The 16,214-nt window shown below is 33.1% G+C and overlaps 1 protein-coding gene across 2 annotated transcripts in view; it reads right to left on the bottom strand.

Moving 5' to 3' along the window:
* The window catches only part of LOC105211681 (protein FAM13A), an 87,825-nt gene that overhangs the window by 59,102 nt on the left and 12,509 nt on the right, over nt 1-16,214 (bottom strand). The window contains exon 1 of one of the 2 annotated variants that reach the window (XM_054234719.1): nt 2,830-3,021. The exons of the other annotated variant lie outside the window; for it this stretch is intronic. The gene's annotated coding sequence lies outside the window, so the exon portion shown is untranslated. Of the gene's footprint in view, nt 1-2,829; nt 3,022-16,214 lie in introns of those variants that run through there. 2 annotated transcript variants of the gene reach the window in all.

Below are 16,214 nucleotides of genomic sequence, written 5' to 3'. Positions count from 1 at the left end.
ACTAGCGGCAAGAAAGTATGCAGTTGATTGAATTCATCGCCCTTTTTATGGTTTATCGTAGTCCGCAAAAGTACCATCACATGACACTGACACAAATTCATGAGAATGCAATACAGAAAAAATGCAGTAAATGATAGAAATGTGTATGAAAAGTAGCAGGGATGTCAGAAAATCGTAGTTGAGGTCCAATTTCCTTGTTTAATCTGTGCGAAAAAAAACGCTTACGAGCGTCAGCAGATTTTGACGAGCTTGAGTGTATTGTTGCTTTTTTGCATTAGGATTTAAACATATGTATTCATATGTATTTGCTGTGTCCCTAGCAGAGAACATCAGAATTTCATCATTATGAAATTTAATTCGTAAGAAGAGTAGTGCTTACAATTTCATATATAGTCCATAGTTGGATAAAGGGGATGTAAGAAAAAAGAAGACAATTTTCTTAATAGAGTTGCCACCTAACAAAATTAAAATTTTTAAAAAGGAGATGTTAGAAAAAAGGAGAAAATTTTCTTAATAGAGTTGCCACCTAACAAAAATAAAATTATTGAAAAATTATAAAAAATATTGAAAAATTGTATTTCCGATAGTGTTGCCACATATTTTCAAATCAAAATAAAAACGTAAAAATCATAAGTTGAATATAATAATTTGCATATTTTTTTACATACAATATAAAATTAATATGAAATTAGTGTTGCCAAATTATTGAAAAATAATTAGATATTTTATTTTTTAATTAAACGATTTTCATTACATAATTTTCCGATTTTTACTATGCAACTAATTAATTTTAAAAGCATTCTTTTCAAAAATTTGAAAATAATTTAGGAGTATTTCTTCACAGGTAAATAAGTTACTCATACGACAGGGTGTACGCTATTTTTGTTATGCATATTGCTTATTTACATGAAGTGTGATGAAAAATTTTTATTTTATAAATTCAGATTTATTAGACATAATTAAAAAAAACAAAGAATTTAAAATAAAAGCCCACACAAACACGATTTTTCACCTCTTACGGCCACTCATTAGTCATTTAAGTATTTATTTACATTGTATTGTGTAAGTGAATTTGCATAATTTTGCATCTGAAAGAAAAGATCAAAGGCAAAACTGCATTACACACATACACACTTGCAAATGCCTTTCCTTTGCATGTAGCTGTAAGACAAGTGCACTTATTTGAATTAATACATTTGTCACCTGTGCGAAAACCTTGAACGAGACGGGTTTAAAAGCGAAAATAGAATAGAAGAAAAGTATTTATATGACAAAAGGAACAAATTTTTAAGTAATAACACTGGTATGCCAACTAAGAGTAAAGGGGGAACAAAATGCTATTTACACTAAAAATAGTTCAAGAGAAGTAGAAAAATGTTCAAATAAACCGAGAATCTGCATAAAAGCACGTAAGCAAAAGAACTTGTAAATAGCTTAAAAGTTGTTCAAGTGTTTTTGCATCTGATGGTATTCAAATAAAATGTGAAATGCACTTTGGTCACGATGCAATGTGGGTGGGGTATTATGACTTTTAAATTCTTGCAAACTACTTGAATGTTGTTGTAATGATTGAATATCGTTCGTTTTAAGGATACTAGAAATTTTTACCATTGGGGACTTTATTGAGTATGGATATCAGGACATATTTGGTGTGTTCAAAAAGTAACGGGAATTTTAAAATTTCCTGTTGTGCAATTTTTTTATATTTTTATTTTGTTGTTATATATGCCCCTGAAGTCAGATAAAATTTGCCGCTATGATTAGCTGTCTTTTTATGATTTTCGTTTTTTAAAAGCTTACACTTCGTTCGTGTTTGTTCTGTTTGAAATATCGTAACGATGTCCCACCCTAATCACAAGACAAGACTTCGTGAGACTTTTTCATATCTCCAAAAATAAAGATAACCTCAATGGGTCGTCGTTTCACAAGTTTACGAAAAATCGCTGAAAGAGCCAAAGGTATTCCCAAAAATCGAGTTTGAGTAGCGACGATTCGAGAAGCGCTGGCTATCGAATGGGGGACTATTTTGAAGGCGACTATATTAATGTAGACGAATGAATATTTTTTAAAACGAAAATTCCCGTTATTTTTTGAAGAAAAATACTTTTAGATTTATTCTTTATTCATCAGTTTCCTTATTTGCCTATAGCTATAATTAGCTGGAGAGCCCAAAAATTTAACAATTTTTATCGGCAGACTGTAACTGTACAGTAGATGAACTTACGCTAAAATGACGTCAGCAATAAATTTCAGCTTTTGAAATTTGTGGGGAAATACAAAATTTTGCTCATACTAATAGTAAAAAATATTAAAAAATTAGTAGTCAAATATCTGAACTAATTTTAATATTTTTTTATTTATTTTATTTCAAAGCAAAAAGTATGAAAGAGTAGGAAAAATAAAAATTTTCAGTTAAAATTAATATTTTCGCAGTCATTCAGTAGAATTCGTTGAAAGAAAATTTTATAAGCAAATGTGAGAGCACGTTTCCTCGTACAAATTTTAGTACCTGTGCTTAGGGCTTTATCTGCCCTTAACACCATCTCACTTTTCACTCTAACACCAAGAATAACATTAAATTGTTCATGTAAACACCTCACGTTTCACATGAACTCATTAATAAAATTTCAACGGAAAAGCAGAAAAGCCAAAATGTGCAAACTTTAATTTTCATTCAAGCACTAGCAAACACAAACACATGCACACCCGCATTTGGTTGAGAGTACGCACTTGCATGTGAAAATTCACTAATTACACGGGAGCAAACTTAAAGTACACGAACACTTTTTTCTTCGCACAATTTTAATTGCAAATTCAAGTGATACTCACCTACAAAACGCACGCGAACACACGGCAACACGCAAATAAATTAGAGCGTTAGCGCCTTCAATAAGTGCTTGGACGTGAACGTCGAGCGTTGGAAAGAACTTCGCACTTTACGCTGGACCAACAGCACTCGGCAGAAGGAGAGTAGGATAACCGCTAACTGCGCCATACAAGCGACCAACATCAACTGAGAATGAATTGTGAAATGCGTTGCAGCAGCTACTCTGTTGCTGCTATTGTTGTTGTTGTTGGCTGCAGCCGATGGCTGAAGGTTGTTGGGGATTGTGGGGTTGTGGAGGTGAAAACGCTCGAGCAGCCAGCCACTCGAGGGTGGAGATGACTTGGCACAGTGAATATGCGTAGTTGTTATTGCTTTTGCTGTTTTTATTTTTGCGAATTTGTAATATTTAAATGCACAAGCACATATGAGCAGCGAAATGTCTGTTGCTCTGCTTAAGCTCTGGCAGCTGTTGTTAGTGTACTTAATGTTGCAACTACAACAAACTGCAGGCAAGCTTTGCCGATATGAATGAATTTTTTATTGTTGTTTTTTTATTTTTTATTCCTATGCTGTGCGTACTTTCAACCGCTCACCAAACTATTCGTCGAGCATATGGTCTGCTGCTGTTGCTACTTTACACTCGAGACGTTGCTTGTGAACTGACTGCTACGCAAGGACAACAGCCGATTTTAAAAACTTAGCAGAAAAGCGAAATTCAGTTTGGACAGGAAGCGAAGCAGGCTTTCGGGTCTCCAATTTCTATATGTACGATGAATTGCGACGTAATTTTCTGGCTAAAATGCAACGTTAGAAGGCTAGGTCAGGATAGTGAGACTAGTGAATGACAAAAGAGAGAGTGAGTGAGAGAGAGAGCGCGCGTCAACATAAAAAGGGCCGAGAGAGAATGAGTGCGACTATGCGTTTAGAGGTGTGAATGCAACTACAAGTTGTGGTTTGTGAAGGGGGTGAGTGGAAGGAAAGTGAAAAATTCAAGTAAATGTATGTATGTATTGTATATATATTACCGTTAAGTATGGTAGCAAAATTTAAAGCATCATTCGTGGCACAATTCAAAAGTTATAAAGACGTACATATATTTGCTATTTAATGTCAACATAAAAATTCTGTAGCAACTAAATGCTACTTATAAGGTCACAGGTCGTATGAGTAACATTTTTTAGCAATCAAGCAAGTAATATGCAGCCGCATACGCCCTGGTGGCTCATATACAAAATACGAATATTCATATGTATATAAACACATTTTTTTATTAATTATAATAAAAAAAGCTTAAACAAAAAATTAAGAAATATAAAAAATAAAAAAAAAAATAAAACTAAAAAAATAAAATAAAATAAAAAATAAAACTAAAAAAATAAAATAAAATAAAAATAAAAAAATTAAAGGAAAAAATTAACGAAGGAATAAATAGTAATCAAAAACATAAAAAATTTAAAAATATTATGAAAAAATAATATATTAAAAATCAAATAAATAAAAAAAATAAAAGAAAAAAGAAATTAAGAAAAAAAATAAAGAATAATAAAAAAATATTAAAAAAAAATAAAATATATAGGTAAAAGAAAAAAAACTTAAAGAAATTAAAAAAAAAAAATAAATATAAAAAAAATAAATTAAAAAAAAAAAATAAATATAAAAAAAATAAATTAAAAAAAAAAAATAAATATAAAAAAAATAAATTAAAAGCAAAAAATTAAGAAAAAAATATATATAAAAAAATAAATTAAAAGCAAAAAATTAAAAAAAAAAAAAATAATAATAAAAAAATAATTAAAAAAAAATGAAAAATCACATACAAAAACATATTTAAAAAATTTAATAGTAAAAGAAAAAATTTAAAAATAATAATATAGATGCGTGGTCGCTTCCAACGACACCTATTCCTCTTAGTCACTGCCATATTCTCCGTCACCGACACGTCCTTTGCCAGCTATGCTAATTTGTATGCATAATTTTTTTCTTTTTTTTTCTTCACAACAATGTGTGTATACGTACATACAAACAGCTGCATGTAAGCAACAAATTATCCGCCTGCAGTTGAATTTTCACAGGCATGCCTGTCTCCTGGGCGTACAATACCAGGAAAAGCGCGCAAACAGCAACAAAAACAATGTCTAGAACACCCACCAAGCGAATTTGCATCGAACACAATTACTGCATTCATATAAAACCACAGTAATTTGCATATGGCGCTCGTATAAAAAGAATGTATGCATTTATTATATATATATGTAAGTATAGATAATACTAAAATATAAAGTAAGCAAGAAATGTATTCCAAGAATTTAAATGCAATAAATGCAAAATACTTACTCATTCAACATCTCAAACATTGATGTAATACTCGCATACAAACTTACATAATAGTTGATCGAACAAACTTTTTTTTTATTAAGAATAGAAAAACTAGCCTTGCATATGAAAGTGTCGTGAAATTAACTCAATCGCAATGAAAATGTTTTTCACTTTTCTCTTGCATTTGGTGCGCTTCGTCCATGGGCAGGACACTAAACAGAAAGTGGCGCATTGTGTTGGTGTGTATATTGATATGCTTCTTTGTGGTCAAATGATGCGCAAATTGTCGAACTCGTTGTATGAATAATGAGCGTTTCTCTAGTTTATTGTTTTAGCCTCTCACACGTCTACACTCCTCTGTCTTCACACTTTTCATGTAATGTGTGTGGATGATGTGAGATCAGCGCAGAAAAAATATATATGATTGATGTCATGATTGATGAGGAGAGGTGGAATGCTTAGATTCAATAAATGTGGTGGTGTGTATATGCAAATATTTGGCGCATATAATAATAATACATTCATTTAGACATTTTAACGATTCTGCTTGCAATTTAGAGTGGCATTGAATGCAAATTGCCTTATTTGAAAAATGCGGTTGTGTAGTTTATTTCACAAGGCATTGAAAAGACAAAGAATTTTTTAAGTTAAAGGGGGTTAATTTTGCTCGAGCTTCAAGTGACCCAACATTAACTTTTAAGGATTAAAATTTAAACAATCTTAGAGAAATAGAGTTAATGATATTGGCTGGTTGGTTGAAAAGGGAGGCGAAGAGCGTCTGACCGCAAGCAGCCGCACTTAGGCCATTATTAGGCCCATTGTGCTCCCCGAAGGTACCCCGGTAAGCGTCACCTGAACAACTCGGTCGATTTAACGAAGTTTCTGAGTTGATTCCATCCCTGCTGCCCAATTTCTCTCAGATTAGAGTTATGGGAGCCTTAGAAGGTATCTCTTCTTATACGACAGAAGGCCAGGCATTCGCAGAGATAATGCTCTAGTGTTTCAACATCTTCCGCGCACGCCCAGCATTCCGCCGATTCTACTATGCCAAGTCTCTGCAGGTGGCCTCTTAGAGGCAGGTGCCCCGTGATGACCCCTGTGATACAGCAGTTCTCTTTTGCTTAAAGTAAGAAGTTTTTTGGTCCGTCCAGTGTCAACACTACCCCATAGTAGCTTTGTGGTGCGACTCGTGTTGCACATGTTCCAGGACCTGAGATGTTCCCCTAGCATCCATTGCTTTAGGCAGCGCTTGAGAGAACTGAAAGGTCTGGGGCAGTTTAAGGGAACTGCATTCCCAGCTGCTCCTGAGCGAGCCAACTCATCTGCCTTTTCGTTTCCTTCTATACCTATATGACTGGGTACCCAGATAATGACTGAGTTTTCTCCCGCTAGTCTATTAATTGCCTCTTTGCATGATCTGACGCATTGAGACTTTGTATTGGCGCAGCGGATAGCCTTAATCGCGGCTTGGCTATCCACAAGAAAGTTGATGGACCTGTTTGTTTGGGCGCAAGCCCACCTAGCGCATTCTCTTAGTCCGACAATCTCAGCTTGGAATACCGAATTGTAGTCGTTTAGCTTTAAACTTCTTTCTGTGTGTGGGTATTTACAGAAGAAGCCTGCTCCCGTTCCTGTTTCACCTTTTGATCCGTCGGTGAATATATAGATTCCACCGTTGGTACTATCTATGATTGTTTCATTGGTCCAATCTTCTCTGCTGGGGAAGGAGAATGTTGCTTTAATTTCCTCAACAGTCTCGGTTTCCCGGTCACAGGACCAGGCGACAGGAGTCGCCCAAGATCTTTAGCCTACACGCTGTAAGCGCTGCAACATACTTCACTTGGATGTGTATTGGCCGAATATCAAGGATAACCTCCAAGGACTTTGTTGAAGTTGTTTTCATAGCACCGGTTATCCCTATCAAGCAGGTTCTCTGAACCTGTTCCAATGGTTTAATCCGGCACTTTTCCGTTAGCGCTTTCACCCAAACTCCACCATATGTTAGCGTCGGTCGAATCACACTTGTATACAGCCAATATACCATCTGGGGTCGTAGACCCCACTCTGAGGCAATGGCTCTTCTGCAGCTTTGGAAGCCCTACACTCAATGTGTTCTCCCCAGCTTAATTTTTTATCTAGGATCTACCGCAAGATATTTGACGGAGCTAGTGAGTTTAATGCTTTTACCCCTTATAGAGGGGGGATTGAATTGTGGAATTTTCGTCCTTCTCGTAAAAAGACAGATTTCTGATTTTTCCGGATTTACCGATAGCAACATAACAGAAAATTAAAATGAACAATTTTGTGTTTAAATTCGTTTTCCTCGAGAGGTCATTCTAAAAAGCTGCTCATAAACACTCGAAAGACCATCAGGGGAGTGTAATTTATTAGATTCAGTTCAAAAAAAATTCTGTATTTTCCACTTTTAGAAATAAGAAGAACTTAAAGAACATTAAATATTTTTTTCAGAAAATTAATAAAAATTTACATAAGAGTATATCAAAGACTTACTGATTTTAAGGTTAACCTTGAAATATTAAGAAACATTTTTTTGACATTTTCCTTTAATCTGACTTATTACTTTCATAAATCGCTCAAAAACAATGACCTATCTCAATATCATTCTGCTTTAAGCATCCGAAAACACAGCAGTTGCCTTATTAAGGATATCTTCAAAAGCTATTTAGTAGCTAATCGACAGCAATTTGCAGCACCTGCGGGAAGCAACAAATAATTGGACAAAACAACAAATAAACACAGGTTTTATTTTCGGTATATACACATCTGTAAGTATATATATATGTATGAGAGTATTATATAGATAGGCAAGGCGATCTATTTCACCATGGCAGCCAAAGCTTACGTGCGTAAACAGCATTTTTCCATAAGCAACCAAAATAAAATTTGACTAATGAGGCACAGCATCATAACACATTCGGAAATAAACAACAACAACTAAAAGCAAAGAAATTGTAGAATTCCATACGACACACCTCTCTATAATCTACAAAAACAGCGAACGTAAGCAAATAAGCAACAGTTCTGGATAAACAGAAATTTGGGGCCAAAAAATTCACGTATTTATTTACATATGCACATTTAAGTACATATATATATATATTTACAATTATACATAAGTATATACACAAGTGTGTAATTTGGTTACAAAGCACAAAGCGTATAGAATAAGCTGCTTACGGCAATTGTTGGAGAAAATGTGAGTAATACAAATAAATACAAAAGCAAAATCATAAGTGTGGAAGATGTGGAAAATATACAAATTTAGAAATAATTGCTTTCATGGGAAATAACGGTAAAAGCAGACATCTAAGCTACAGCAATTGTGTTTATACAATTTTATTTTTCTACTTTAAATGGCTGCTACCTTTAGCACGTCTTAAAAAAATATATCCCAATCTCCCACTACAATTGCAACCATCTGCAAGCAACTGACCTATGCCCACCTCTCTGTTCGCGCCCTCACACTGTAATCAGCGCTATGACGTCATTTGTTTTGCAATTCTATGCTTTCATAATAAGCGCTGGTTCTTTATCTTTTTATCTTTCACCTGCAGCTGTTCGAAAACAAGAAGCGATTGCAAAACCAACAAATACAAGCAAGCTTGTTTACCAGGCAGTTATTATGTGTCAGCCGCAATGTGCTGGACTCTGCAAGTTGTAGAAGAGTTCTTGATGCGAGTGGCCGTCGATGACGCTTCATGCATTGAAAATAGAATTGAATCGGTAGGCCGTCGCTGAGTAATTTCAGATAATATTTTTTAGTATTGAAATAGGTATGGATAGATATTATATATAGATACAGATAGCGATAGAGTTAGAAATAGAGATAGAGATAGAGATAGATATAGAGATAGAGATAGAGATAGAGATAGAGATAGAGATATAGATAGAGGTAGAGATAGAGATAGAGATAGAGATAGAGATAGAGATAGAGATAGAGATAGAGATAGAGATAGAGATAGAGATAGAGATAGAGATAGAGATAGAGATAGAGATAGAGATAGAGATAGAGATAGAGATAGAGATAGAGATAGAGATAGAGATAGAGATAGAGATAGAGATAGAGATAGAGATAGAGATAGAGATAGAGATAGAGATAGAGATAGAGATAGAGATAGAGATAGAGATAGAGATAGAGATAGAGATAGAGATAGAGATAGAGATAGAGATAGAGATAGAGATAGAGATAGAGATAGAGATAGAGATAGAGATAGAGATAGAGATAGAGATAGAGAGAAAGATAGAGACAGAGATAGAGATAGAGATAGAGTTAGAGATAGAGTTAGAGATAGAGATAGAGAGAAAGATAGAGACAGAGATAGAGATAGAGATAGAGATAGTGATAGAGATAGTGATAGAGATAGAGGTAGAGATAGAGATAGAGATAGAGATAGAGATAGAGATAGAGATAGAGATAGAGATAGAGATAGAGATAGAGATAGAGATAGAGATAGAGATAGAGATAGAGATAGAGATAGAGATAGAGATAGAGATAGAGATAGAGATAGAGATAGAGATAGAGATAGAGATAGAGATAGAGATAGAGATAGAGATAGAGATAGAGATAAAGATAGAGATAGAGATGGAGATAGAGATAGAGATAGAGATAGAGATAGAGATAGAGATAGAGATAGAGATAGAGATAGAGATAGAGATAGAGATAGAGATAGAGATAGAGATAGAGATGGAGATAGAGATAGAGATAGAGATAGAGATGGAAATAGAGATAGAGATAGAGATAGAGATAGAGATAGAGATAGAGATAGAGATAGAGATAAGGATAGAGATAGAGATAAGGATAGAGATAGAGATAAAGATAAATGGATAGAGACATAAAGATAATAAGAAAATAGATAATAAAGATATAGAGTAACGTCTAAAAGCCCCTCAAAGAAGATCTATAGTAAGACCAGTATCCATGTAGTGTCCCTTCCTAACATCAAACAAAATCCCACTCGCCTTTATTAACTCTGCTCACTACCATTTTAGGTGACTATGTTTACAACGCATAATGCAATTACTAAATCCATTTAACTTTTTGGGTGAAGAACGGTAATCCATCATGTATTCAACTGCATTAACTTATCAATTGAGGCATAAATTATTCAAATAAAATACATTTAATTTGTTCTTCCCATATATTATGTATGCAAAAAGCATTTCGCACACAAATGCCGTAAATCATCGGTCAGCCAACGCGTTTAAATGGCAAACAAATGCGAAACAAAAACAAAAAGAACAAATAAAAGCCAATAAACATAAAATGTATGTGTTAGCAGGAATTGAAAACAAATTTGCAAATGGATCAATCAAAGCGTTAGCGAACTACAGCAACTTTGGCAAATTCAAATGCAATATTTTTATAAAAGTTTTATTGTACATGTAAATTTATATGCATATATTGCTGACTATGTTTCATTTATTGTTTGTTCAATTTCAAGCTGACGCCTTAAATTGTTTAAATACCTTTGGTGGAAATGGGCTTAAATTTCAATATCAGCAAGCTTCCTATAATTCTTTTTATTTTTTGATTCACGGAATTATTTTGATAAAATAAAAAATACAACTCGCATAGTATTCATTAAGTTTGGCCGACAATTTAAAAAATGTAAAAAAAATATATATAAAATTGTACAATATGATCTTATGTGCTTTTTCGCTAAAATGTAAATGTTTAATATTTTTACAGTAGACACCTACCACACAATATAACGGAATCAAATCGAAATCGAAAAGGTCTTTGATGACAAAAATAGCGATTGAATGATTTCATTCCTCAGAAACCTTTAAAAGTTCTCGCAATAAAGCAACGAAAAGTGTGACGTAACGAAATTCCGTCACGCTCGTTATATGCGGAATGATACAATACTCAAAACTGAATCTACTTGAATAATTGTTTAGAAATCCTGGATTTAATACTTCAATATTTTAGAAAAAATTACTAAGAAGTTGCCACCGGTTTGAAAGTTAAAAAAAAAATCAAATAAATAAATGTTTATACTTGGGTATTAAACTATCAAACTAAAGATTTAAGTAGACTTAGATTTTATAATATTTTGAAAAGGGTTGCCACCGGTTTGAAATATTGTAATCAATTGTAACGATGACTTAATTATTCCGCTCAAGACATTACATTACAAGGGTTTGAAAATTTTTCTATCTGAAGTATATTTGAGAAGGGTTGCCACGGATAAAATAATTACTATTTTTAACATATGTAGGTATCAAAGGAAAGGTATTTGAGAATTTTAATTATTAATATACATTAAGTATTATTTTCAAAAATATTTTTAAATACTATAAATTTCCATTAGTCCCTACATACGTTGTAATAATTATAAACATGCCTCTCTTCCAACAAATTACCGTTAATACGCCTGTCTCTCATTCGTAGGACAAACTCACAGTTGGGCTATTCGCTTAGGCAATATTGTTTACATCATTTACAAATTGATTTTGGCATTAAGCCAAAAAATGTAATTTTTGCACACCCAGCCATTATATAAATGAAAATTGCTTAGTATTCGCATTTCATTTTTGCTTTCATCCAAGCGAAACCATTTTTATAAAGTACACAAATAAATATTACGTAAATATTTACTACAATGCCTGAGCTACTAAGTCACCAAATAGTTGGGTATTTAATATTTTCTATTAAATATTTGCACATTTTAATTACTAGCGAAAATTTAAAATTGAATTTTAGTGTCAAAATTTAGAATTTTCACAAATTTATGAGTAATATTTTAATAATTTTGCTTAAATTCATATAATTTGAAATGAAATTAAATAGACTCGCTAATTTATACCAACAACACTGTTGATTTTAAAAATTTAGTGGAAAGTTTTTGACTTTGAATTAATGAAATAAAAAAAAATTATGGCATCACCCTTAATATAACTTGGATTGAGCTGACGAGTTTCAAATAAAGCAGATCAAAACTATACGTCAATGTTATCTAAAAAAAACACTTTCAATTTTCCACTTCCTTTACGTCAAAAGTCCATCAATTCAAAACTTAATCGATTACGTCATTTACAGCTGTCAACGCAACCAACTGGCAACTGCCAACTGTCAATTGCCAACTGCTAACTGTTAACTTTTTACCGTATTGCGCACAACATTCGCATTTCAAAAAGTGCGAAACTTTTCCACTTTCATTTCAATGGCTTCCAGTATTATATTATAGTGTAAATAAAACAAAAAGGGTTAAATGCCAACACAGGTAACAAAGTTTAAAGTAAAAAAAAAAATAATTACAACAACAGTTTTACAAAGTTTCCATAAAGGCTTGCGTAAATGGCTAGTACTACTCATGTATGAAGTTTTTTGTTCGACATATTTTGTAATTTGAAGCAAATCAAATGCAATTATTTTATTTATAAGCTGTAAATATTAACTGATTGTTATAGTTGACTAGTTACCGAAATGTAATACGAATATTTAGTATGCATTCCAATTTTAAACTATAAGATAATGTGACAGCTGACAGGTAAATATCAATAAAACTGTATTATTTATTAACGAACTACGAGTTTATATATAATATCAGATTCAATTATATGTAGTTCTTAGACGTGATTGGTTACACGATGATATTGTTGCTGATAAAACATAAAAAACTGTTTATTTTTACTAAAAGGGGGCATCTCTGGAAAATATGTACACCACCACCATTAAAAATTCAGCATTATCGAGTTGAATCGTTCTTTGCTATGGGTTTCAATATAATAATAAAAGGGGAAATCGGCCAAAAAGATAAAAAGTATGTTTAGGTGAGTACTATCGACAAAAGCATAAATAATTACTACAAATGACAGTTGATAAGTAAAGGTCAAATGAATGATAAGATTAATTAAGAGTAAACAAATACATTTGATAAATTTGATGGCAGAAGAATCAATAATGATATTTGATAACTATAGAAATATAAATAACTATAATAAAATAGAAATTATTATAAGGACATATATATAATAAAGGATGACTGACAAATGACAGTGGTATACTGAATAAATTTCATACAAAATATGATGGAATAAATGTCATGAGAGAGCTAGAGCTAGAGCTCTATATATTCTCCGGATTTAATGTATAATAAATTACAGTACATGGATGGCAAATAATAATTTATGACAGCTGACAAATGATACGTGACAAATGGTAATTAGCGTGCGTTAGCATAGATAAATAAGTCAGTGCATAAAAGTTAATTTGTATTGTAAAGAAAGCAGCAAAGACATTGATTTTATAAAAAGCTAATAGTTCAAAAAAATATTATTTATATCGAAAATAGATATATAGATGAGGAACAAAATGAAATAGAAAGCCTAAAAATTTAGAAGCATTTTCTTAGTCTTCGACAAAGATTGTGATTTGTTCACATAACGGTTGTTTGTAACACACAAAACTAAACGAGTTAGATACAGGGTTATATATACCAAAGTGATCAGGGTGAAGAGTGGAGTTCAAATCCGAATGTCTGTCTGTCCGTCCGTCCGTCTGTGCATGCTGTAACTTGAGTAAAAATTAAGATATCTTGATGAAACTTGGCACACTTATTTCTTGGCACAATAGGAAGGTTGCTTTCGAAAATGAGCAAAACCGGACCACTGCCACGCCCACAAAATGGCGAAAACCGAAAACACATAAAGTGCCATAACTAAGCCATAAATAAAGTTATGGACATAAAATTTGGTATGAAGGATCGCACTATGAAGGGGCATATTTGGATGTAATTTTTTTGTACATCTCTCGCAAACCAATAGAGCATATAAACCAAACTTTCTGCAGTCTTTTTTTAGCCACTTCCTAATACAGTCCAAAAATGAAAGAAATCGGATAATAACCACGTCCACCTCCCATACAAAAGTTAGGTTGAAAATTACTAAAAGTGGGTTAACTCACTAACGAAAAACGTCAGAAACACTAAATTTCACATAATAAATGGCAGATGGAAGCTGCACACAGGTTTTTTTACAAAATGGAAAATGGGCGTGGCGTCGCCCACTTATGGGTCAAAAACCATATCTCAGGAACTACTCGACCGATTTCAATGAAACTTGGTTTGCAATAGTTTCCTCACCTCCCAATAATATAGTGTGAAAATTGGCCAAATCGCTTCACAACCACGCCTACTTCCTAAATACCAGAACTTTGAAGACGATCTGAATCGTTTATTTTACAATATATAAAGTAAGCACTAGTGAAGATATCTGTGCAGAACTTTGCACAAATACTATGTTTATAGTGTGGCAGCCCCATTCTAAAAATCGTCGAAATCGGACCATAGGTTTTCAAGGCCCCATATATCGAACATGAGGACCTCAGTGCTTCTAACCTGATATTAGGGTTTCCAACTTTCAATGGACTTTATACAATATATATGACGAATATGTGGGTCAAATTGTGTATTATATAATATAAATAAAGTTAAGTAAATAAATTGCGAGAGTATAAAATGTTCGGTTACACCCGAACTTAGCCCTTCCTTACTTGTTTTCTTTTAGATTTGCTCGACAGTATGCCCTCATTTAAGTAACCTTTTTTGATAACTAGGAAAGTTTTTTACCATCTTAAAGTAGCTAATACAACAATTTTCGAACAACAAGAATAAAGAGGTTACAATTCAAGGGCATTACAGCAAGTAGAAGAATTATTTAATGCGAAAAATGGCTGTGTCGTGTAAACAACAAGTTGCCGAAAGCCAAATTCTAGAAAATACTATAGTCCTATTGAAAACATAGATATGTTTGTATATACATAAGTAAATGTATCCATTCATTTTAATAAGCTTGAATGACCATGTACTTGTCCTAATAAAAGCGCACAAGCAAGCCTACAAAATACAATACAAGCAATGAATGATAATTTGTGTGTGTGAGTATTAAGTTAATAAATACCAGAGAAAACAAAAAAGGACGCGTACAAACACAGGAAGTAAAACAAAATGCGCAACGCAAAAGGAAATTTACGACGCAAATATTTTTGTTTACTTTGCTTCTTTTATTTTCCGCAAAAACTTTTTTACGACGCTTGTTGAACTTCCGCCTACACACAACTTTTTCGCACCTTTCACTCATTTTGGCAAAAGCAACAGCAACAACAACCAACAATTGCGAATATAAACATTTAGCGTGAGTATATAAAAATATCAACATAATGAACGATGAATACTAGATACATTACACCCACACCTACTCACAGGCAGACATACCCACAAATATGGCACAAATGTAGTTGTAAAGATAACGGTCCTTGCGCAATTTTTGTATGTATGTAGCCCGAGTAAGCGTAATATTTGCTGTTGTTGCGCGACATTTAATCAAATTAACCGCCGAGCAGTGAGAAGAGTGAGGTTAGGTGGTAAATTGTAATTTAATATTAGAAGTACTTATTAATTAGCGAGCGCAATTATCCAAAATTTAAGTGGGATGAGCGTACAAACTTTGCGCGTGTTGATTGGAATTATAATCTAAATAGTATATTCGGTGGTGCGGTTGGATTAAAGATCCCAAGTGCGCACACTGAAGTGCGTCGGTGAAAATGAGGTTAGTTGATTATGCGGCGAGCAAGAACAGTGGTTACAAGAGTAACAGAAGAGGTGAGAATGGAAGTTTACCAATTATTTTCATAATTTATTAAAGCTAATATACGACCAATGTCACTGAGGTAATGTTCTCAGAAGTGGCTAAAATGAGTTTGATCTGAGGTCTCTAAGCTTTTCCGTTCTACGCAATTTCTAATTACTTAGAGAAGTGAAGTTATCTCATTTTTCGAACTGTAAAGTTACTAGAGCATCGTTCATATTCTTTCTGAATTTTGTTCCTCAATTTCTGATATTCTGCTTTTTATGATTTGACAAGAGACCACTTAAAGATTTGACATTATCCCTGGGAATTGAAAATTTCGGATACTGTTTTCGGTAGATTTTAAATTAACAATCATCCCAAATCCCCAAATCCAACAAAAATCCCCCTCCACTACATAATTACCCACAATCCACCAATCAATTTGAAACAATTATATTCACTCACCAAAACAAACACT

This window comes from Zeugodacus cucurbitae, chromosome 6 (assembly GCF_028554725.1).
Source record: "Zeugodacus cucurbitae isolate PBARC_wt_2022May chromosome 6, idZeuCucr1.2, whole genome shotgun sequence".
NCBI classification, from domain to species: Eukaryota; Metazoa; Arthropoda; class Insecta; order Diptera; family Tephritidae; genus Zeugodacus; species Zeugodacus cucurbitae.
Note: the sequence above shows the minus strand (reverse complement) of the source record. Positions and strands in the feature narration are given on the sequence as shown.